Below are 23,494 nucleotides of genomic sequence, written 5' to 3' on the forward strand. Positions count from 1 at the left end.
GAGATTGAATGTCCCCTGTTTCAGTGATGAGTCTGAATGTCCCCGTTTCAGTGATGAGTCTGAACGTCCCCATTTCAGTGATGAGTCTGAATGTCCTCGTTTCAGTGCGGAGTTTGAACGTCCCCCGTTTCAGTGAGGAGTTTGAAAGTCCCTTTTGCAGTGTGGAGTTTGAACGTCCCATGTTTCAGTGAGGAGATTGAAATTCCCGTTTCAGTGGGGAGTCTGAATATCCCCCATTTCAGTGAGATGTCTGAATGTCACTGATTCAGTGATGAGTCTGAATGTCCCCGTTTCAGTGATGAGTCTAAACGTCCCCATTTCAGTGATGAGTCTGAATGTCCTCGTTTCAGTGCGGAGTTTGAACGTCCCCTATTTCAGTGAGGAGTTTGAAAGACCCTTTTTCAGTGTGGAGTTAGAACGTCCCATGTTTCAGTGAGTAGGTTGAAATTCCCGTTTCAGTGAGGAGTCTGAATATCCCCCATTTCAGAGAGGAGTCTGAATGTCCCCCGTTTCAGTGAGGAGTCTGAATGTCCCCCGTTTCAGTGAGGAGTCTGAATGTCCTCGTTTCAGTGCAGAGTTTGAACGTCCCATGTTTCAGTGAGGAGATTGAAATTCCCGTTTCAGTGGGGAGTCTGAATATCCCCCATTTCAGTGAGATGTCTGAATGTCACTGCTTCAGTGAGAAGTATGAATGTCCCCAATTTCAGCGAGGAGTCTGAATGTCACTGTTTCAGTGATGATACTGAACGTCCCCGTTTCAGTGAGGAGTCTGAATGTCCCCAATTTCAGAGAGGAGTCTGAATGTCACTGCTTCAGTGAGAAGACTGAATGTCTCCCATTTCAGTGAGGAGTCTGAAAGTCCCTGCTTCAGTGAAGAGTCTGAATGTCCCCTCTATCAGTGAGGAGATTGAATGTCCCCTGTTTCAGTGATGAGTCTGAATGTCCCCGTTTCAGTGATGAGGCTGAACGTCCCCATTTCAGTGATGAGTCTGAATGTCCTCGTTTCAGTGCGGAGTTTGAACGTCCCCCGTTTCAGTGAGGAGTTTGAAAGTCCCTTTTGCAGTGTGGAGTTTGAACGTCCCATGTTTCAGTGAGGAGGTTGAAATTCCCGTTTCAGTGAGGAGTCTGAATATCCTCCATTTCAGAGAGGAGTCTGAATGTCCCCCGTTTCAGTGAGGAGTCTGAATGTCCCCCGTTTCAGTGAGGAGTCTGAATGTCCTCGTTTCAGTGCAGAGATTGAACGTCCCATGTTTCAGTGAGGAGATTGAAATTCCCGTTTCAGTGGGGAGTCTGAATATCCCCCATTTCAGTGAGATGTCTGAATGTCACTGCTTCAGTGAGAAGTATGAATGTCCCCAATTTCAGCGAGGAGTCTGAATGTCACTGTTTCAGTGATGATACTGAACGTCCCCGTTTCAGTGAGGAGTCTGAATGTCCCCAATTTCAGAGAGGAGTCTGAATGTCACTGCTTCAGTGAGAAGACTGAATGTCTCCCATTTCAGTGAGGAGTCTGAAAGTCCCTGCTTCAGTGAAGAGTCTGAATGTCCCCTCTATCAGTGAGGAGATTGAATGTCCCCTGTTTCAGTGATGAGTCTGAATGTCCCCGTTTCAGTGATGAGTCTGAACGTCCCCATTTCAGTGATGAGTCTGAATGTCCTCGTTTCAGTGCGGAGTTTGAACGTCCCCCGTTTCAGTGAGGAGTTTGAATGTCCCTTTTGCAGTGTGGAGTTTGAACGTCCCATGTTTCAGTGAGGAGATTGAAATTCCCGTTTCAGTGGGGAGTCTGAATATCCCCCATTTCAGTGAGATGTCTGAATGTCACTGATTCAGTGAGGAGTCTGAATGTCCCCAATTTCAGTGAGGAGTCTGAATGTCACTGTTTCAGTGAGATGTCCGAATATCCACTCTTTCCGTGAGGAGATTGAATGTCCCCCGTTACAGTGATGAGTCTTAACTTCCCCGTTTCAGTGATTATACTGAACGTCCCCGTTTCAATGAGGAGTCTGAATGTCACTGCTTCAGTGAGCAGTCTGAATGTCCCTGCTTCAGTGAGGAGTCTGAATGTCCCTGCTTCAGTGAGGAGTCTGAATGCCCCTCTATCAGTGAGGAGTTTCAATGTCCCCCATTTCAGTGAGGCGCCTGTGTGTCCCCGTTTCAGCGAGGTGTTTGAAAGTGCTCCGTTTCAGCGAGGTGTTTGAACATCCCACGTTTCAGTGAGGAAATTGAAATTCCCGTTTCAGTGAGGAGTCTGAATATCCCCGTTTCAGTGCGATGTCTGAATGTCCCCCGGTTCAGTGAGGTGTCTGATTGTCCCTGCTTCAGTGAGGAGTCTGAATTTCCCTGTTTCACTGAGGTGTCTGACTATCCCCCGTTTCAGTGAGGAGTCTGAATGTCCCTGCTTCAGTGAGGAGTCTGAATTTCCCCTCTATCAGTGAGGAGATTGAATGTCCCCCGTTTCTGTGATGAGTCTGAACGTCCCCGTGTCAGTGATGAGTCTGAATGTCCTCGTTTCTGTGCGGAGTTTGAACGTCCCCCGTTTCAGTGAGGAGTTTGAATGTCCCCGTTTCAGTGAGGCGCCTGAGTGTCCCCGTTTCCGCGAGGTGTTTGAAAGTGCTCCATTTCAGCGAGGTGTTTGAACATCCCACGTTTCAGTGAGGAGATTGAAATTCCCGTTTCAGTGAGGAGTCTGAATTTCCCCCGTATCAGTGAGCAGTCTGAATGTCCCTGTTTCACTGAGGTGTCTGACTATCCCCCGTTTCAGTGAGGTGTCTGAATGTCCCTGCTTCAGTGAGGAGACTGAATGTCCCCTTTATCAGTGAGGAGATTGAATGTCCCCTGTTTCAGTGATGAGTCTGAACGTCCCCGTTTCAGTGATGAGTCTGAATGTCCTCGTTTCAGTGCGGAGTTTGAACGTCCCCTATTTCAGTGATGAGTCTGAATGTCCTCGTTTCAGTGAGGAGTTTGAAAGTCCCTTTTTAAGTGTGGAGTTAGAACGTCCCCTGTTTCAGTGAGGAGGTTGAAATTCCCGTTTCAGTGAGGAGTCTGAATATCCCCCATTTCAGAGAGGAGTCTGAATGTCCCCCGTTTCAGTGAGGAGTCTGAATGTCCCTGTTTCACTGAGGTGTCTGACTATCCCCCGTTTCAGTGAGGAGTCTGAATGTCCTCGTTTCAGTGCAGAGTCTGAGTATACCCCATTTCAGTGAGATGTCTGAATGTCACTGCTTCAGTGAGAAGTCTGAATGTCCCCCGTTTCAGTGAGGAGTCTGAATGTCACTGATTCATTGAGGAGTCTGAATGTTCCCAATTTCAGTGAGGAGTCTGAATGTCACTGTTTCAGTGATGATACTGAACGTCCCCGTTTCAGTGACAAGTCTGAATGTCCCCCGTTTCAGTGAGGAGTCAGAATGTCACTGTTTCAGTGAGGAGTCAGAATGTCCCCAATTTCAGAGAGGAGTCTGAATGTCACTGCTTCAGTGAGAAGACTGAATGTCTCCCATTTCAGTGAGGAGTCTGAATGTCCCCTCTATCAGTGAGGAGATTGAATGTCCCCTGTTTCAGTGATGAGTCTGAATGTCCCCGTTTCAGTGATGAGTCTGAACGTCCCCATTTCAGTGATGAGTCTGAATCTCCTCGTTTCAGTGCGCAGTTTGAACGTCCCCCGTTTCAGTGAGGAGTTTGAAATTCCCGTTTCAGTGGGGAGTCTGAATATCCCCCATTTCAGTGAGATGTCTGAATGTCACTGATTCAGTGAGGAGTCTGAATGTCCCCAATTTCAGTGAGGAGTCTGAATGTCACTGTTTCAGTGAGATGTCCGAATATCCACTCTTTCCGTGAGGAGATTGAATGTCCCCCGTTTCAGTGATGAGTCTTAACTTCCCCGTTTCAGTGATTATACTGAACGTCCCCGTTTCAGTGAGGAGTCTGAATGTCCTCTGTTTCAGTGAGGAGTCTGAATGTCACTGCTTCAGTGACAAGTCTGAATGTCCCCCGTTTCAGTGAGGAGTCAGAATGTCACTGTTTCAGTGAGGAGTCTGAATGTCCCCAATTTCAGAGAGGAGTCTGAATGTCTCTGCTTCAGTGAGAAGACTGAATGTCTCCCATTTCAGTGAGGAGTCTGAAAGTCCCTGCTTCTGTGAAGAGTCTGAATGTCCCCTCTATCAGTGAGGAGATTGAATGTCCCCTGTTTCAGTGATGAGTCTGAATGTCCCCGTTTCAGTGATGAGTCTGAAAGTCCCCATTTCAGGGATGAGTCTGAATGTCCTCGTTTCAGTGCGGAGTTTGAACGTCCCCCGTTTCAGTGAGGAGTTTGAAAGTCCCTTTTGCAGTGTGTAGTTTGAATGTCCCATGTTTCAGTGAGGAGATTGAAATTCCCGTTTCAGTGGGGAGTCTGAATATCCCCCATTTCAGTGAGATGTCTGAATGTCACTGATTCAGTGAGGAGTCTGAATGTCCCCAATTTCAGTGAGGAGTCTGAATGTCACTGTTTCAGTGAGATGTCCGAATATCCACTCTTTCCGTGAGGAGATTGAATGTCCCCCGTTTCAGTGATGAGTCTTAACTTCCCCGTTTCAGTGATTATACTGAACGTCCCCGTTTCAATGAGGAGTCTGAATGTCACTGTTTCAGTGAGAAGTCTGAATGTCCTCTGTTTCAGTGAGGAGTCTGAATGTCACTGCTTCAGTGAGCAGTCTGAATGTCCCTGCTTCAGTGAGGAGTCTGAATGTCCCTGCTTCAGTGAGGAGTCTGAATGCCCCTCTATCAGTGAGGAGTTTCAATGTCCCCCATTTCAGTGAGGCGCCTGTGTGTCCCCGTTTCAGCGAGGTGTTTGAAAGTGCTCCGTTTCAGCGAGGTGTTTGAACATCCCACGTTTCAGTGAGGAAATTGAAATTCCCGTTTCTGTGAGGAGTCTGAATATCCCCCGTTTCAGTGAGGAGTCTGAATCTCACTGATTCATTGAGGAGTCTGAATGTTCCCAATTTCAGTGAGGAGTCTGAATGTCACTGTTTCAGTGATGATACTGAACGTCCCCGTTTCAGTGACAAGTCTGAATGTCCCCCGTTTCAGTGAGGAGTCAGAATGTCCCCAATTTCAGAGAGGAGTCTGAATGTCACTGCTTCAGTGAGAAGACTGAATGTCTCATATTTCAGTGAGGAGTCTGAAAGTCCCTGCTTCAGTGAAAAGTCTGAATGTCACCTCTATCAGTGAGGAGATTGAATGTCCCCTGTTTCAGTGATGAGTCTGAATGTCCCCATTTCAGTGATGAGTCTGAATGTCCTCGTTTCAGTGCGGAGTTTGAACGTCCCCCGTTTCAGTGAGGAGTTTGAAAGTCCCTTTTGCAGTGTGGAGTTTGAACGTCCCATGTTTCAGTGAGGAGGTTGAAATTCCCGTTTCAGTGGGGAGTCTGAATATCCCCCATTTCAGTGAGATGTCTGAATGTCACTGATTCAGTGAGGATTCTGAATGTCCCCAATTTCAGTGAGGAGTCTGAATGTCACTGTTTCAGTGAGATGTCCGAATATCCACTCTTTCCGTGAGGAGATTGGATGTCCCCCGTTTCAGTGATGAGTCTTAACTTCCCCGTTTCAGTGATTATACTGAACGTCCCCGTTTCAATGAGGAGTCTGAATGTCCTCTGTTTCAGTGAGGAGTCTGAATGTCACTGCTTCAGTGACAAGTCTGAATGTCCCCCGTTTCAGTGAGGAGTCAGAATGTCACTGTTTCAGTGAGGAGTCTGAATGTCCCCAATTTCAGAGAGGAGTCTGAATGTCTCTGCTTCAGTGAGAATACTGAATGTCTCCCATTTCAGTGAGGAGTCTGAAAGTCCCTGCTTCAGTGAAGAGTCTGAATGTCTCCTCTATCAGTGAGGAGATTGAATGTCCCCTGTTTCAGTGATGAGTCTGAATGTCCCCGTTTCAGTGATGAGTCTGAAAGTCCCCATTTCAGTGATGAGTCTGAATGTCCTCGTTTCAGTGCGGAGTTTGAACGTCCCCCGTTTCAGTGAGGAGTTTGAAAGTCCCTTTTGCAGTGTGGTGTTTGAACGTCCCATGTTTCAGTGAGGAGATTGAAATTCCCGTTTCAGTGGGGAGTCTGAATATCCCCCATTTCAGTGAGATGTCTGAATGTCACTGATTCAGTGAGGAGTCTGAATGTCCCCAATTTCAGTGAGGAGTCTGAATGTCACTGTTTCAGTGAGATGTCCGAATATCCACTCTTTCCGTGAGGATATTGAATGTCCCCCGTTTCAGTGATGAGTCTTAACTTCCCCGTTTCAGTGATTATACTGAAAGTCCCCGTTTCAATGAGGAGTCTGAATGTCACTGCTTCAGTGAGCAGTCTGAATGTCCCTGCTTCAGTGAGGAGTCTGAATGTCCCTGCTTCAGTGAGGAGTCTGAATGCCCCTCTATCAGTGAGGAGTTTCAATGTCCCCCATTTCAGTGAGGCGCCTGTGTGTCCCCGTTTCAGCGAGGTGTTTGAAAGTGCTCCGTTTCAGCGAGGTGTTTGAACATCCCACGTTTCAGTGAGGAAATTGAAATTCCCGTTTCTGTGAGGAGTCTGAATATCCCCCGTTTCAGTGAGATGTCTGAATGTCCCCCGGTTCAGTGAGGTGTCTGAATGTCCCTGCTTCAGTGAGGAGTCTGAATTTCCCCTCTCTCAGTGAGGAGATTGAATGTCCCCCGTTTCTGTGATGAGTCTGAACGTCCCCGTGTCAGTGATGAGTCTGAATGTCCTCGTTTCAGTGCGGAGTTTGAACGTCCCCCGTTTCAGTGAGGAGTTTGAATGTCCCCGTTTCAGTGAGGCGCCTGAGTGTCCCCGTTTCCGCGAGGTGTTTGAAAGTGCTCCATTTCAGCGAGGTGTTTGAACATCCCACGTTTCAGTGAGGAGATTGAAATTCCCGTTTCAGTGAGAAGTCTGAATTTCCCCCATATCAGTGAGCAGTCTGAATGTCCCTGTTTCACTGAGGTGTCTGACTATCCCCCGTTTCAGTGAGGAGTCTGAATGTCCCTGCTTCAGTGAGGAGACTGAATGTCCCCTTTATCAGTGAGGAGATTGAATGTCCCCTGTTTCAGTGATGAGTATGAAGTTCCTCGTTTCAGTGATGAGTCTGAACGTCCCCGTTTCAGTGGGGAGTCTGAATATCCCCCATTTCAGGGAGATGTCTGAATGTCACTGATTCAGTGAGGAGTCTGAATGTCCCCAATTTCAGTGAGGAGTCTGAATGTCACTGTTTCAGTGAGATGTCCGAATATCCACTCTTTCCGTGAGGAGATTGAATGTCCCCCGTTTCACTGATGAGTCTTAACTTCCCCGTTTCAGTGATTATACTGAACGTCCCCGTTTCAATGAGGAGTCTGAATGTCACTGTTTCAGTGAGAAGTCTGAATGTCCTCTGTTTCAGTGAGGAGTCTGAATGTCCTCCTTTCAGTAATGAGTCTGAATGTCCTCGTTTCAGTGCGGAGTTTGAACGTCCCCCGTTTCAGTGATGTGTTTGAAAGTCCCTTTTACAGTGTGGAGTTTGAACGTCCCATGTTTCAGTAAGGAGATTGAAATTCCCGTTTCAGTGGGGAGTCTGAATATCCCCCGTTATAGTGAGATGTCTGAATGTCACTGCTTCAGTGAGAAGTCTGAATGTCCCCCGTTTCAGTGAGGAGTCTGAATATCCCCCGTTTCAGTGAAATGTCTGAATGTCCCCTGTTTCAGTGAGGAGTCTGAATATCCTGTCCCCCGTTTCAGTGAGGAATCTGAATGTCCCTGTTTCAGTGATGAGTCTGAACGTCCCCGTTTCAGTGATGAGTCTGAACGTCCCCGTTTCAGTGGGGAGTCTGAATATCCCCCATTTCAGTGAGATGTCTGAATGTCACTGATTCAGTGAGGAGTCTGAATGTCCCTAATTTCAGTGAGGAGTCTGAATGTCACTGTTTCAGTGAGATTTCCGAATATCCACTCTTTCCGTGAGGAGATTGAATGTCCCCCGTTTCATTGATGAGTCTTAACTTCCCCGTTTCAGTGAGGAGTTTGAAAGTCCCTTTAACAGTGTGGAGTTTGAACGTCCCTGCTTCAGTGATGAGTCTGAATGTCCCCTCTATCAGTGCTGAGTCTGAATGTCCCCTCTATCAGTGCTGAGTCTGAATGTTCCCGTTTCAGTGATGAGTCTGAACGTCCCCGTTTCAGTGATGAGTCTGAAAGTCGTCTTTTTAGTGCGGAGTTTGAACGTCCCCCGTTTCAATGAGGAGTTTGAAAGTCCCTATTTCAGTGTGGAGTTTGAACGTCCCATGTTTCAGTGAGGTGATTGAAATTCCCGTTTCAGTGAGGAGTCTGAATGTCCCCCGTTTCAGTGAGGTATCTGAATGTTCCTGCTTCAGTGAGATGTCTGAATGTCCACTCTTTCCTTCAGGAGATTGATTGTCCCCCGTTTCAGTGATGAGTCTGAACTTCCCCGTTTCAGTGATGAGTCTGAACGTCCCCGTTTCAGTGGGGAGTCTGAATATCCCCCATTTCAGTGAGATGTCCGAATATCCACTCTTTCCGTGAGGAGATTGGATGTCCCCCGTTTCAGTGATGAGTCTTAACTTCCCCGTTTCAGTGATTATACTGAACGTCCCCGTTTCAATGAGGAGTCTGAATGTCCTCTGTTTCAGTGAGGAGTCTGAATGTCACTGCTTCAGTGACAAGTCTGAATGTCCCCCGTTTCAGTGAGGAGTCAGAATGTCACTGTTTCAGTGAGGAGTCTGAATGTCCCCAATTTCAGAGAGGAGTCTGAATGTCTCTGCTTCAGTGAGAATACTGAATGTCTCCCATTTCAGTGAGGAGTCTGAAAGTCCCTGCTTCAGTGAAGAGTCTGAATGTCTCCTCTATCAGTGAGGAGATTGAATGTCCCCTGTTTCAGTGATGAGTCTGAATGTCCCCGTTTCAGTGATGAGTCTGAAAGTCCCCATTTCAGTGATGAGTCTGAATGTCCTCGTTTCAGTGCGGAGTTTGAACGTCCCCCGTTTCAGTGAGGAGTTTGAAAGTCCCTTTTGCAGTGTGGTGTTTGAACGTCCCATGTTTCAGTGAGGAGATTGAAATTCCCGTTTCAGTGGGGAGTCTGAATATCCCCCATTTCAGTGAGATGTCTGAATGTCACTGATTCAGTGAGGAGTCTGAATGTCCCCAATTTCAGTGAGGAGTCTGAATGTCACTGTTTCAGTGAGATGTCCGAATATCCACTCTTTCCGTGAGGAGATTGAATGTCCCCCGTTTCAGTGATGAGTCTTAACTTCCCCGTTTCAGTGATTATACTGAACGTCCCCGTTTCAATGAGGAGTCTGAATGTCACTGCTTCAGTGAGCAGTCTGAATGTCCCTGCTTCAGTGAGGAGTCTGAATGTCCCTGCTTCAGTGAGGAGTCTGAATGCCCCTCTATCAGTGAGGAGTTTCAATGTCCCCCATTTCAGTGAGGCGCCTGTGTGTCCCCGTTTCAGCGAGGTGTTTGAAAGTGCTCCGTTTCAGCGAGGTGTTTGAACATCCCACGTTTCAGTGAGGAAATTGAAATTCCCGTTTCTGTGAGGAGTCTGAATATCCCCCGTTTCAGTGAGATGTCTGAATGTCCCCCGGTTCAGTGAGGTGTCTGAATGTCCCTGCTTCAGTGAGGAGTCTGAATTTCCCCTCTCTCAGTGAGGAGATTGAATGTCCCCCGTTTCTGTGATGAGTCTGAACGTCCCCGTGTCAGTGATGAGTCTGAATGTCCTCGTTTCAGTGCGGAGTTTGAACGTCCCCCGTTTCAGTGAGGAGTTTGAATGTCCCCGTTTCAGTGAGGCGCCTGAGTGTCCCCGTTTCCGCGAGGTGTTTGAAAGTGCTCCATTTCAGCGAGGTGTTTGAACATCCCACGTTTCAGTGAGGAGATTGAAATTCCCGTTTCAGTGAGAAGTCTGAATTTCCCCCATATCAGTGAGCAGTCTGAATGTCCCTGTTTCACTGAGGTGTCTGACTATCCCCCGTTTCAGTGAGGAGTCTGAATGTCCCTGCTTCAGTGAGGAGACTGAATGTCCCCTTTATCAGTGAGGAGATTGAATGTCCCCTGTTTCAGTGATGAGTATGAAGTTCCTCGTTTCAGTGATGAGTCTGAACGTCCCCGTTTCAGTGGGGAGTCTGAATATCCCCCATTTCAGGGAGATGTCTGAATGTCACTGATTCAGTGAGGAGTCTGAATGTCCCCAATTTCAGTGAGGAGTCTGAATGTCACTGTTTCAGTGAGATGTCCGAATATCCACTCTTTCCGTGAGGAGATTGAATGTCCCCCGTTTCACTGATGAGTCTTAACTTCCCCGTTTCAGTGATTATACTGAACGTCCCCGTTTCAATGAGGAGTCTGAATGTCACTGTTTCAGTGAGAAGTCTGAATGTCCTCTGTTTCAGTGAGGAGTCTGAATGTCCTCCTTTCAGTAATGAGTCTGAATGTCCTCGTTTCAGTGCGGAGTTTGAACGTCCCCCGTTTCAGTGATGTGTTTGAAAGTCCCTTTTACAGTGTGGAGTTTGAACGTCCCATGTTTCAGTAAGGAGATTGAAATTCCCGTTTCAGTGGGGAGTCTGAATATCCCCCGTTATAGTGAGATGTCTGAATGTCACTGCTTCAGTGAGAAGTCTGAATGTCCCCCGTTTCAGTGAGGAGTCTGAATATCCCCCGTTTCAGTGAAATGTCTGAATGTCCCCTGTTTCAGTGAGGAGTCTGAATATCCTGTCCCCCGTTTCAGTGAGGAATCTGAATGTCCCTGTTTCAGTGATGAGTCTGAACGTCCCCGTTTCAGTGATGAGTCTGAACGTCCCCGTTTCAGTGGGGAGTCTGAATATCCCCCATTTCAGTGAGATGTCTGAATGTCACTGATTCAGTGAGGAGTCTGAATGTCCCTAATTTCAGTGAGGAGTCTGAATGTCACTGTTTCAGTGAGATTTCCGAATATCCACTCTTTCCGTGAGGAGATTGAATGTCCCCCGTTTCATTGATGAGTCTTAACTTCCCCGTTTCAGTGAGGAGTTTGAAAGTCCCTTTAACAGTGTGGAGTTTGAACGTCCCTGCTTCAGTGATGAGTCTGAATGTCCCCTCTATCAGTGCTGAGTCTGAATGTCCCCTCTATCAGTGCTGAGTCTGAATGTTCCCGTTTCAGTGATGAGTCTGAACGTCCCCGTTTCAGTGATGAGTCTGAAAGTCGTCTTTTTAGTGCGGAGTTTGAACGTCCCCCGTTTCAATGAGGAGTTTGAAAGTCCCTATTTCAGTGTGGAGTTTGAACGTCCCATGTTTCAGTGAGGTGATTGAAATTCCCGTTTCAGTGAGGAGTCTGAATGTCCCCCGTTTCAGTGAGGTATCTGAATGTTCCTGCTTCAGTGAGATGTCTGAATGTCCACTCTTTCCTTCAGGAGATTGATTGTCCCCCGTTTCAGTGATGAGTCTGAACTTCCCCGTTTCAGTGATGAGTCTGAACGTCCCCGTTTCAGTGGGGAGTCTGAATATCCCCCATTTCAGTGAGATGTCTGAATGTCACTGATTCAGTGAGGAGTCTGAATGTCCCCAATTTCAGTGAGGAGTCTGAATGTCACTGTTTCAGTGAGATGTCCGAATATCCACTCTTTCCGTGAGGAGATTGAATGTCCCCCGTTACAGTGATGAGTCTTAACTTCCCCGTTTCAGTGATTATACTGAACGTCCCCGTTTCAATGAGGAGTCTGAATGTCCTCTGTTTCAGTGAGGAGTCTGAATGTCCTCTGTTTCAGTGAGGAGTCTGAATGTCCTCGTTTCAGTGATGAGTCTGAATGTCCCCGTTTCAGTGATGAGTCTGAACTTCCCCGTGTTAGTAATGAGTCTGATTGTCTTCGTTTCAGTGCGGAGTTTGAACGTCCCGAGTTTCAGTGAGGAGTTTGAAAGTCCCTTTTACAGTGTGGAGTTTGATCGTCCCATGTTTCAGTGAGGAGATTGAAATTCCCGTTTCAGTGGGGAGTCTGAATATCCCCCGTTACAGTGAGATGTCTGAATGTCACTGCTTCAGTGAGGAGTCTGAATGTCCCCAATTTCAGTGAGGAGTCTGAATGTCCTGTCCCCGTTTCAGTGAGAAGTCTGAATGTCCCCCGTTTCAGTGAGGAGTCTGAATGTCACTGCTTCAGTGAGAAGTCTGAATGTCCCCAATTTCAGTGAGGAGTCTGAATGTCACTGCTTCAGTGAGAAGTCTGAGTGTCCCCCGTTTCAGTGAGGAGACTGAATGTCAGTGTTTCAGTGATGAGTTTGAACGTCCCCGTTTCAGTGAGGAGTCTTAATTTCCATGTTTCTTTGAGGTGTTTGAACATCCCACAATTCAGTGATGTGTTTGAATCTCCCCTTTACAGTGAGGGGTCTGAATGTCCCTGCTACAGTGAGGCATCTGAATGTCCCCTCTATCAGTGAGGAGTTTAAATGTCCCCAGTTTCTGTGAGGAGTTTGAACATCCCTCTTTCAGTTAGAAGTTCAAATGACCCCCGTCTCAGTGACGATTCTGAACGTCCGGCGTTTCAATCAGCAATCTGAATGTCCCCCGTTTCAGTGACAAGTCTGAATGTCCCCCGTTTCAGTGAGGAGTCAGAATGTCACTGTTTCAGTGAGGAGTCTGAATGTCCCCAATTTCAGAGAGGAGTCTGAATGTCACTGCTTCAGTGAGAAGACTGAATGTCTCCGATTTCAGTTAGGAGTCTGAATGTCCCCACTATCAGTGAGGAGATTGAATGTCCCCTGTTTCAGTGATGAGTCTGAATGTCCCCGTTTCAGTGATGAGTCTGAACGTCCCCGTTTCAGTGATGAGTCTGAATGTCCTCGTTTCAGTGCGGAGTTTGAACGTCCCCCGTTTCAGTGAGGAGTTTGAAAGTCCCATGTTTCAGTGAGGAGATTGAAATTCCCGTTTCAGTGGGGAGTCTGAATATCCCCCATTTCAGTGAGATGTCTGAATGTCACTGATTCAGTGAGGAGTCTGAATGTCCCCAATATCAGTGAGGAGTCTGAATGTCACTGTTTCAGTGAGATGTCCGAATATCCACTCTTTCCGTGAGGAGATTGAATGTCCCCCGTTTCAGTGAGGAGTTTGAAAGTCCCTTTTACAGTGTGGAGTTTGAACGTCCCATGTTTCAGTGAGGAGAATGAAATTCCCGTTTCAGTGGGGAGTCTGAATATCCCCCGTTATAGTGAGATGTCTGAATGTCACTGCTTCAGTGTGAAGTCTGAATATCCCCCGTTTCAGTGAGATGTCTGAATGTCCCCTGTTTCAGTGTGGAGTCTGAATGTCCCTGCATCAGTGAGATGTCCGAATATCCACTCTTTCCGTGAGGAGATTGAAAGTCCCCCGTTTCAGTGATGAGTCTGAACTTCCCCGTTTCAGTGATGATACTGAACGTCCCCGTTTCAGTGAGAAGTCTGAATGTCCCCCGTTTCAGTGATGAGTCTGAATGACCCCTCTATCAGTGAGGAGATTGAATGTCCCCTGTTTCAGTGATGAGTCTGAATGTCCCCGTTTCAGTGATGAGTCTGAACGTCCCCGTTTCAGTGATGAGTCTGAATGTCCTCGTTTCAGTGCGGAGGTTGAACGTCCCACGTTTCAGTGAGGAGTTTGAAAGTCCCTTTTACAGTGTGGAGTTTGAACGTCCCATGTTTCAGTGGGGAGATTGAAATTCCCGTTTCAGTGGGGAGTCTGAATATCCCCCATTTCAGTGAGATGTCTGAATGCCACTGCTTCAGTGAGAAGACTGAATGTCCCCAATTTCAGTGAGGAGTCTGAATGTCACTGTTTCAGTGAGATGTCCGAATATCCACTCTTTCCGTGAGGAGATTGAATGTCCCCCGTTTCAGTGACGAGTCTTAACTTCCCCGTTTCAGTGATTATACTGAACGTCCCCGTTTCAATGAGGCGTCTGAATGTCACTGTTTCAGTGAGAAGTCTGAATGTCCTCGTTTCAGTGAGGAGTCTGAATGTCCTCGTTTCAGTAAGAAGTATTAATGTCCCCCGTATCAGTGAGGAGTTTCAACATCACCCCGTCCCCCGCCCCTGTTTCAGCGAGGAGTCTGAATGTCCCCGGATTAAGTGAGCAGCTTCAACATCCCCCGTTTGGGTGAGGAGTCTGAATGTCCTTGCTTCAGTGAGGAGTCTGAATGTCCCCTCTATCAGTGATGAGTCTGAATGTCCCCGTTTCAGTGATGAGTCTGAACGTCCCCGTGTCAGTAATGAGTCTGAATATCCTCGTTTCAGTGCGGAGTTTGAACGTCCCCCGTTTCAGTGAGGAGTTTGTAAGTCCCTTTCACAGTGTGGAGTTTGAACGTCCCATGTTTAAGTGAAGAGATTGAAATTCCCGTTTCAGTGGGGAGTCTGAATATCCCCCGTTATAGTGAGATGTCTGAATGTCACTGCTTCAGTGAGAAGTCTGAATGTCCCCCGTTTCAGTGAGGAGTCAGAATATCCCCCGTTTCAGTGAGATGTCTGAATGTCCCCTGTTTCATTGAGGAGTCTGAATGTCCTGTCCCCCGTTTCAGTGAGGAATCTGAATGTCCCTGTTTCTGTGATGAGTCTGAATGTCCTCGTTTCAGTGATGAGTCTGAATGTCCTCGTTTCAGTCCTCGTTTCAGTGCGGAGTTTGAACGTCCCCCGTTTCAGTGAGGAGATTGAAATTCCCGATTCAGTGGGGAGTCTGAATATCCCCCATTTCAGTGAGATGTCTGAATGTCACTGCTTCAGTGAGAAGTCTGAATGTCCCCCGTTTCAGTGAGGAGTCTGAATGTCACTGATTCAGTGAGGAGTCTGAATGTCCCCAATTTCAGTGAGGAGTCTGAATGTCACTGTTTCAGTGAGATGTCCGATTATCCGCTCTTTCCGTGAGGAGATTGAATGTTCTCCGGTTCAGTGATGAGTCTTAACTTCCCCGTTTCAGTGATTATACTGAACGTCCCCGTTTCAATGAGGAGTCTGAATGTCACTGTTTCAGTGAGAAGTCTGAATGTCCACCGTTTCAGTGAGGAGTCAGAATATCCCCCGTTGCAGTGAGATGTCTGAATGTCCCCTGTTTCAGTGAGGAGTCTGAATGTCACTACTTCAGTGAGAAGTCTGAATGTCCCCCGTTTCAGTGAGGAGTCTGAATATCCCCCGTTTCAGTGAGATGTCTGAATGTCACTGCTTCAGTGAGAAGTCTGAATGTCCCCCGTTTCAGTGAGGAGTTTGAAAGTCCCTTTTACAGTGTGGAGTTTGAACGTCCCATGTTTCAGTGAGGAGATTGAAATTCCCGTTTCAGTGGGGAGTCTGAATATCCCCCATTTCAGTGAGATGTCTGAATGTCACTGCTTCAGTGAGAAGTCTGAATGTCCCCCGTTTCAGTGAGGAGTCTGAATGTCACTGATTCAGTGAGGAGTCTGAATATCCCCAATTTCAGTGAGGAGTCTGAATGTCACTGTTTCAGTGAGATGTCCGAATATCCACTCTTTCCGTGAGGAGATTGAATGTCCCCCGTTTCAGTGATGAGTCTTAACTTCCCCGTTTCAGTGATGAGTCTTAACTTCCCCGTTTCAGTGAGGAGTCTGAATGTCCCCGTTTCAGTGATGAGTCTGAACGTCCCCGTTTCAGTGATGTGTCTGAATGTCGTCTTTTCAGTGCGGAGTTTGAACGTCCCCCGTTTCAATGAGGAGTTTGAAAGTCCCTATTTCAGTGTGGAGTTTGAACGTCCCATGTTTCATTGAGGTGATTGAAATTCCCGTTTCAGTGAGGAGTCTGAATATCCCCCGTTTCAGTGAGATGTCTGAATGTCCCCTGTTTCAGTGAAGAGTCTGAATGTCCTGTCCCCCATTTCAGTGAGGTATCTGAATGTCCCTGTTTCACTGAGGTGTCTGAATGTCCCCCGTTTCAGTGTGGAGTATGAATGTTCCTGCTTCAGTGAGATGTCTGAATGTCCACTCTTTCCTTCAGGAGATTGAATGTCCCCCGTTTCAGTGATGAGTCTGAACTTCCCCGTTTCAGTGATTATACTGAACGTCCCCGTTTCAGTGAGGAGTCTGAATGTCCCCCGTTTCAGTGAGGAGTCTGAATGTCACTGTTTCAGTGAGAAGTCTGAATGTCCCCCGTTTCAGTGAGGAGTCTGAATGTCACTGATTCAGTGTGGAGTCTGAATGTCCCCAATTTCAGTGAGGATTCTGAATGTCCCCCGTTTCAGTGAGATGTCTGAATATCACTGCTTCAGTGAGAAGTCTGAATGTCCCCCATTTCAGTGAGGAGACTGAATGTCACTGCTTCAGTGAGAAGTCTGAATGTCCCCCGTTTCAGTGATGAGTCTGAACGTCCTGTTTCAGTGAGGAGTCTGAATGCCTCCCGAATCAGTGAGGAGTCTAAATGTCCATGTTTCATTGAGGTGTTTGAATATCCCACATTTCAGTGAGGTGTTTGAATCTCCCCGTTTCAGCGAGGATTCTGAATGTCCCTGCTTCAGTGAGGTGTCTGAATGTCCCTGCTTCAGTGAGGAGTTTGAATGTCCTCGTTTCAGTGAGAAGTATTAATGTCCCCTGTATCAGTGAGGAGTTTCAACGTCACCCCGCCCCCCGCCCCTGTTTCAGACAGGAGTCTGAATGTCCCCGTTTCAGTGATGAGTCTGAACTTCCCCGTTTCAGTGAGGAGTCTGAATGTCCCCAATTTCAGTGAGGAGTCTGAATGTCACTGCTTCAGTGAGGAGTCTGAATGTCCCCAATTTCAGTGAGGAGTCTGAATGTCACTGTTTCAGTGAGATGTCCGAATATCCACTCTTTCCGTGAGGAGATTGAATGTCCCCCGTTTCAGTGATGAGTCTTAACTTCCCCGTTTCAGTGAGGAGTCTGAATGTCCCTGCTTCAGTGAGGAGTCTGAATGTCCCCTCTATAAGTGATGAGTCTGAATGTCCCCGTTTCAGTGATGAGTCTGAACGTCCCCGTTTCAGTGATGTGTCTGAATGTCGTCTTTTCAGTGCGGAGTTTGAACGTCCCCCGTTTCAATGAGGAGTTTGAAAGTCCCTATTTCAGTGTGGAGTTTGAACGTCCCATGTTTCAGTGAGGTGATTGAAATTCCCGTTTCAGTGAGGAGTCTGAATATCCCCCGTTTCAGTGAGATGTCTGAATGTCCCCTGTTTCAGTGAAGAGTCTGAATGTCCTGTCCCCCATTTCAGTGAGGTATCTGAATGTCCCCTGTTTCTGTGATGAGTCTGAATGTCCTCGTTTCAGTGATGAGTCTGAATGTCCTCCTTTCAGTCCTCGTTTCAGTGCGGAGTTTGAACGTCCCCCGTTTCGGTGAGGAGATTGAAATTCCCGATTCAGTGGGGAGTCTGAATATCCCCCATTTCAGTGAGATGTCTGAATGTCACTGCTTCAGTGAGAAGTCTGAATGTCCCCCGTTTCAGTGAGGAGTCTGAATGTCACTGATTCAGTGAGGAGTCTGAATGTCCCCAATTTCAGTGAGGAGTCTGATTGTCACTGTTTCAGTGAGATGTCCGATTATACGCTCTTTCCGTGAGGAGATTGAATGTCCCCCGTTTCAGTGATGAGTCTTAACTTCCCCGTTTCAGTGATTATACTGAACGTCCCCGTTTCAATGAGGAGTCTGAATGTCACTGTTTCAGTGAGAAGTCTGAATGTCCCCCGTTTCAGTGAGGAGTCAGAATATCCCCCGTTGCAGTGAGATGTCTGAATGTCCCCTGTTTCAGTGAGGAGTCTGAATGTCACTACTTCAGTGAGAAGTCTGAATGTCCCCCGTTTCAGTGAGGAGTCTGAATATCCCCCGTTTCAGTGAGATGTCTGAATGTCACTGCTTCAGTGAGAAGTCTGAATGTCCCCCGTTTCAGTGAGGAGTTTGAAAGTCCCTTTTACAGTGTGGAGTTTGAACGTCCCATGTTTCAGTGAGGAGATTGAAATTCCCGTTTCAGTGGGGAGTCTGAATATCCCCCGTTTCAGTGAGGAGTCTGAATGTCACTGATTCAGTGAGGAGTCTGAATGTCCCCAATTTCAGTGAGGAGTCTGAATGTCACTGTTTCAGTGAGATGTCCGAATATCCACTCTTTCCGTGAGGAGATTGAATGTCCCCCGTTTCAGTGATGAGTCTTAACTTCCCCGATTCAGTGAGGAGTCTGAATGTCCCCGTTTCAGTGATGAGTCTGAACGTCCCCGTTTCAGTGATGTGTCTGAATGTCGTCTTTTCAGTGCGGAGTTTGAAAGTCCCCCGTTTCAATGAGGAGTTTGAAAGTCCCTATTTCAGTGTGGAGTTTGAACGTCCCATGTTTCAGTGAGGTGATTGAAATTCCCGTTTCAGTGAGGAGTCTGAATATCCCCCGTTTCAGTGAGGAGTCTGATTGTCACTGTTTCAGTGAGAAGTCTGAATGTCCCCCGTTTCAGTGAGGAGTCTGAATGTCACTGATTCAGTGTGGAGTCTGAATGTCCCCAATTTCAGTGAGGAGTCTGAATGTCCCCCGTTTCAGTGAGGAGTCTGAATATCACTGCTTCAGTGAGAAGTCTGAATGTCCCCCATTTCAGTGAGGAGACTGAATGTCACTGCTTCAGTGAGAAGTCTGAATGTCCCCCGTTTCAGTGATGAGTCTGAACATCCTGTTTCAGTGAGGAGTCTGAATGCCTCCCGAATCAGTGAGGAGTCTAAATGTCCATGTTTCATTGAGGTGTTTGAATATCCCACATTTCAGTGAGGTGTTTGAATCTCCCCGTTTCAGTGAGGATTCTGAATGTACCTGCTTCAGTGAGGTGTCTGAATGTCCCTGCTTCAGTGAGGAGTTTGAATGTTCTCGTTTCAGTGAGAAGTATTAATGTCCCCTGTATCAGTGAGGAGTTTCAACGTCACCCCGCCCCCCGCCCCTGTTTCAGACAGGAGTCTGAATGTCCCCGTTTCAGTGATGAGTCTGAACTTCCCCGTTTCAGTGAGAAGTCTGAATGTCCCCCGTTTCAGTGAGGAGTCTGAATGTCACTTATTCAGTGAGGAGTCTGAATGTCCCCAATTTCAGTGAGGAGTCTGAATGTCACTGCTTCAGTGAGAAGTCTGAATGTCCCCCGTTTCAGTGAGGAGTTTGAAAGTCCCTTTTACAGTGTGGAGTTTGAACGTCCCATTTTTCAGTGAGGAGATTGAAATTCCCGTTTCAGTGGGGAGTCTGAATATCCCCCATTTCAGTGAGATGTCTGAATGTCACTGATTCAGTGAGGAGTCTGAATGTCCCCCGTTTCAGTGTTGTGTCTGAATGTCCCTGCATCAGTGAGATGTCCGAATATCCACTCTTTCCGTGAGGAGATTGAATGTCCCCCGTTTCAGTGATGAGTCTGAACTTCCCCGTTTCAGTGATGATACTGAACGTCCCCGTTTCAGTGAGAAGTCTGAATGTCCCCCGTTTCAGTGTTGAGTCTGAATGTCCTCTGTTTCAGTGAGAAGTCTGAATGTCCTCTGTTTCAGTGAGGAGTCTGAATGTCACTGCTTCAGTGAGGAGTCTGAATGTCCTCGTTTCAGTGAGAAGTATTAATGTCCCCCGTATCAGTGAGGAGTTTCAACATCACCCCGTCCCCCGCCCCTGTTTCAGCGAGGAGTCTGAATGTCCCCGGATTAAGTGAGCAGCTTCAACATCCCACGTTTCAGTGAGGAGTTTGAATGTCCCCGTTTCAGTGAGGAGTCTGAATGTCCTTGCTTCAGTGAGGAGTCTGAATGTCCCCTCTATCAGTGATGAGTCTGAATGTCCCCGTTTCAGTGATGAGTCTGAACGTCCCCGTGTCAGTAATGAGTCTGAATATCCTCGTTTCAGTGCGGAGTTTGAACGTTCCCCGTTTCAGTGAGGAGTTTGTAAGTCCCTTTCACAGTGTGGAGTTTGAACGTCCCATGTTTAAGTGAAGAGATTGAAATTCCCGTTTCAGTGGGGAGTCTGAATATCCCCCGTTATAGTGAGATGTCTGAATGTCACTGCTTCAGTGAGAAGTCTGAATGTCCCCCGTTTCAGTGAGGAGTCAGAATATCCCCCGTTTCAGTGAGATGTCTGAATGTCCCCTGTTTCATTGAGGAGTCTGAATGTCCTGTCCCCAGTTTCAGTGAGGAATCTGAATGTCCCTGTTTCTGTGATGAGTCTGAATGTCCTCGTTTCAGTGATGAGTCTGAATGTCCTCGTTTCAGTCCTCGTTTCAGTGCGGAGTTTGAACGTCCCCCGTTTCAGTGAGGAGATTGAAATTCCCGTTTCAGTGGGGAGTCTGAATATCCCCCATTTCAGTGAGATGTCTGAATGTCACTGCTTCAGTAAGAAGTCTGAATGTCCCCAATTTCAGTGAGGAGTCTGAATGTCACTGTTTCAGTGAGATGTCCGAATATCCAGTCTTTCCGTGAGGAGATTGAATGTCCCCCGTTTCAGTGATGAGTCTTAACTTCCCCGTTTCAGTGAGGAGTCTGAATGTTCTCGTTTCAGTGAGAAGTATTAATGCCCCTGTATCAGTGAGGAGTTTCAACATCACCCCGTCCCCCGCCCCTGTTTCAGCGAGGAGTCTGAATGTCCCCGGATTAAGTGAGCAGCTTCAACATCCCCCGTTTCAGTGATGAGTCTTAACTTCCCCTTTTCAGTGATTATACTGAACGTCCCCGTTTCAGTGAGAAGTCTGAATGTCCTCTGTTTCAGTGAGGAGTCTGAATGTCACTGCTTCAGTGAGGAGTCTGAATGTCCTCGTTTCAGTGAGAAGTATTAATGTCCCCCGTATCAGTGAGGAGTTTCAACATCACCCCGTCCCCCGCCCCTGTTTCAGCGAGGAGTCTGTATGTCCCCGGATTAAGTGAGCAGCTTCAACATCCCACGTTTCAGTGAGGAGTTTGAATGTCCCCGTTTCAGTGAGGAGTCTGAATGTCCTTGCTTCAGTGAGGAGTCTGAATGTCCCCTCTATCAGTGATGAGTCTGAATGTCCCCGTTTCAGTGATGAGTCTGAACGTCCCCGTGTCAGTAATGAGTCTGAATATCCTCGTTTCAGTGCGGAGTTTGAACGTCCCCCGTTTCAGTGAGGAGTTTGTAAGTCCCTTTCACAGTGCGGAGTTTGAACGTCCCATGTTTAAGTGAAGAGATTGAAATTCCCGTTTCAGTGGGGAGTCTGAATATCCCCCGTTATAGTGAGATGTCTGAATGTCACTGCTTCAGTGAGAAGTCTGAATGTCCCCCGTTTCAGTGAGGAGTCAGAATATCCCCCGTTTCAGTGAGATGTCTGAATGTCCCCTGTTTCCTTGAGGAGTCTGAATGTCCTGACCCCAGTTTCAGTGAGGAATCTGAATGTCCCTGTTTCTGTGATGAGTCTGAATGTTCTCGTTTCAGTGATGAGTCTGAATGTCCTCGTTTCAGTCCTCGTTTCAGTGCGGAGTTTGAACGTCCCCCGAATCAGTGAGGAGATTGAAATTCCCGATTCAGTGGGGAGTCTGAATATCCCCCATTTCAGTGAGATGTCTGAATGTCACTGCTTCAGTGAGAAGTCTGAATGTCCACCGTTTCAGTGAAGAGTCTGAATGTCACTGATTCAGTGAGGAGTCTGAATGTCCCCAATTTCAGTGAGGAGTCTGAATGTCACTGTTTCAGTGAGATGTCCGATTATCCACTCTTTCCGTGAGGAGATTGAATGTCCCCCGTTTCAGTGATGAGTCTTAACTTCCCCGTTTCAGTGATTATACTGAAAGTCCCCGTTTCAATGAGGAGTCTGAATGTCACTGTTTCAGTGAGAAGTCTGAATATCCCCCGTTTCAGTGAGGAGTCTGAATATCCCCCGTTTCAGTGAGATGTCTGCATGTCCCCTGTTTCAGTGAGGAGTCTGAATGTCACTACTTCAGTGAGAAGTCTGAATGTCCCCCGTTTCAGTGAGAAGTCTGAATGTCCCCCGTTTCAGTGAGGAGTCTGAATATCCCCCGTTTCAGTGAGATGTCTGAATGTCACTGCTTCAGTGAGAAGTCTGAATGTCCCCCGTTTCAGTGAGGAGTCTGAATGTCACTGATTCAGTGTGGAGTGTGAATATCACTGCTTCAGTGAGAAGTCTGAACGTCCCCCGTTTCAGTGAGGAGTTTGAAAGTCCCTTTTACAGTGTGGAGTTTGAACGTCCCATGTTTCAGTGAGGAGATTGAAATTCCCGTTTCAGTGGGGAGTCTGAATATCTCCCATTTCAGTGAGATGTCTGAATGTCACTGCTTCAGTGAGAAGTCTGAATGTCCCCCGTTTCAGTGAGATGTCTGAATGTCACTGATTCAGTGAGGAGTCTGAATGTCCCCAATTTCAGTGAGGAGTCTGAATGTCACTGTTTCAGTGAGATGTCCGAATATCCACTCTTTCCGTGAGGAGATTGAATGTCCCCCGTTTCAGTGATGAGTCTTAACTTCCCCGTTTCAGTGAGGAGTCTGAATGTCCCTGCTTCAGTGACGAGTCTGAATGTCCCCTCTATCAGTGATGAGTCTGAATGTCCCCGTTTCAGTGATGAGTCTGAACGTCCCCGTTTCAGTGATGTGTCTGAATGTCGTCTTTTCAGTGCGGAGTTTGAACGTCCCCCGTTTCAATGAGGAGTTTGAAAGTCCCTATTTCAGTGTGGAGTTTGAACGTCCCATGTTTCAGTGAGGTGATTGAAATTCCCGTTTCAGTGAGGAGTCTGAATATCCCCCGTTTCAGTGAGATGTCTGAATGTCCCCTGTTTCAGTGAGGAGTCTGAATGTCCTGTCCCCCATTTCAGTGAGGTATCTGAATGTCCCTGTTTCACTGAGGTGTCTGAATGTCCCCCGTTTCAGTGAGGAGTCTGAATGTTCCTGCTTCAGTGAGATGTCTGAATGTCCACTCTTTCCTTCAGGAGATTGAATGTCCCCCGTTTCAGTGAGGAGTCTGAACGTCCCCGTTTCAGTGAGGAGTCTGAATGTCCCCCGTTTCAGTGAGGAGTCTGAATGTTACTGTTTCAGTGAGAAGTCTGAATGTCCCCCGTTTCAGTGAGGAGTCTGAACGTCCTGTTTCAGTGAGGAGTCTGAATGCCTCCCGAATCAGTGAGGAGTCTAAATGTCCATGTTTCATAGAGGTGTTTGAATATCCCACATTTCAGTGAGGTGTTTGAATCTCCCCGTTTCAGTGAGGATTCTGAATGTCCCTGCTTCAGTGAGGTGTCTGAATGTCCCTGCTTCAGTGAGGAGTTTGAATGTCCTCGTTTCAGTGAGAAGTATTAATGTCCCCTGTATCAGTGAGGAGTTTCAACGTCACCCCGCCCCCCGCCCCTGTTTCAGACAGGAGTCTGAATGTCCCCGTTTCAGTGATGAGTCTGAACTTCCCCGTTTCAGTGAGAAGTCTGAATGTCCCCCGTTTCAGTGAGGAGTCTGAATGTCACTGATTCAGTGAGGAGTCTGAATGTCCCCAATTTCAGTGAGGAGTCTGAATGTCACTGCTTCAGTGAGAAGTCTGAATGTCCCCCGTTTCAGTGAGGAGTTTGAAAGTCCCTTTTACAGTGTGGAGTTTGAACGTCCCATGTTTCAGTGAGGAGATTGAAATTC

The sequence above is a fragment of the Hypanus sabinus genome, chromosome 4 (genome assembly GCF_030144855.1).
Source record: "Hypanus sabinus isolate sHypSab1 chromosome 4, sHypSab1.hap1, whole genome shotgun sequence".
NCBI classification, from domain to species: domain Eukaryota; kingdom Metazoa; phylum Chordata; class Chondrichthyes; order Myliobatiformes; family Dasyatidae; genus Hypanus; species Hypanus sabinus.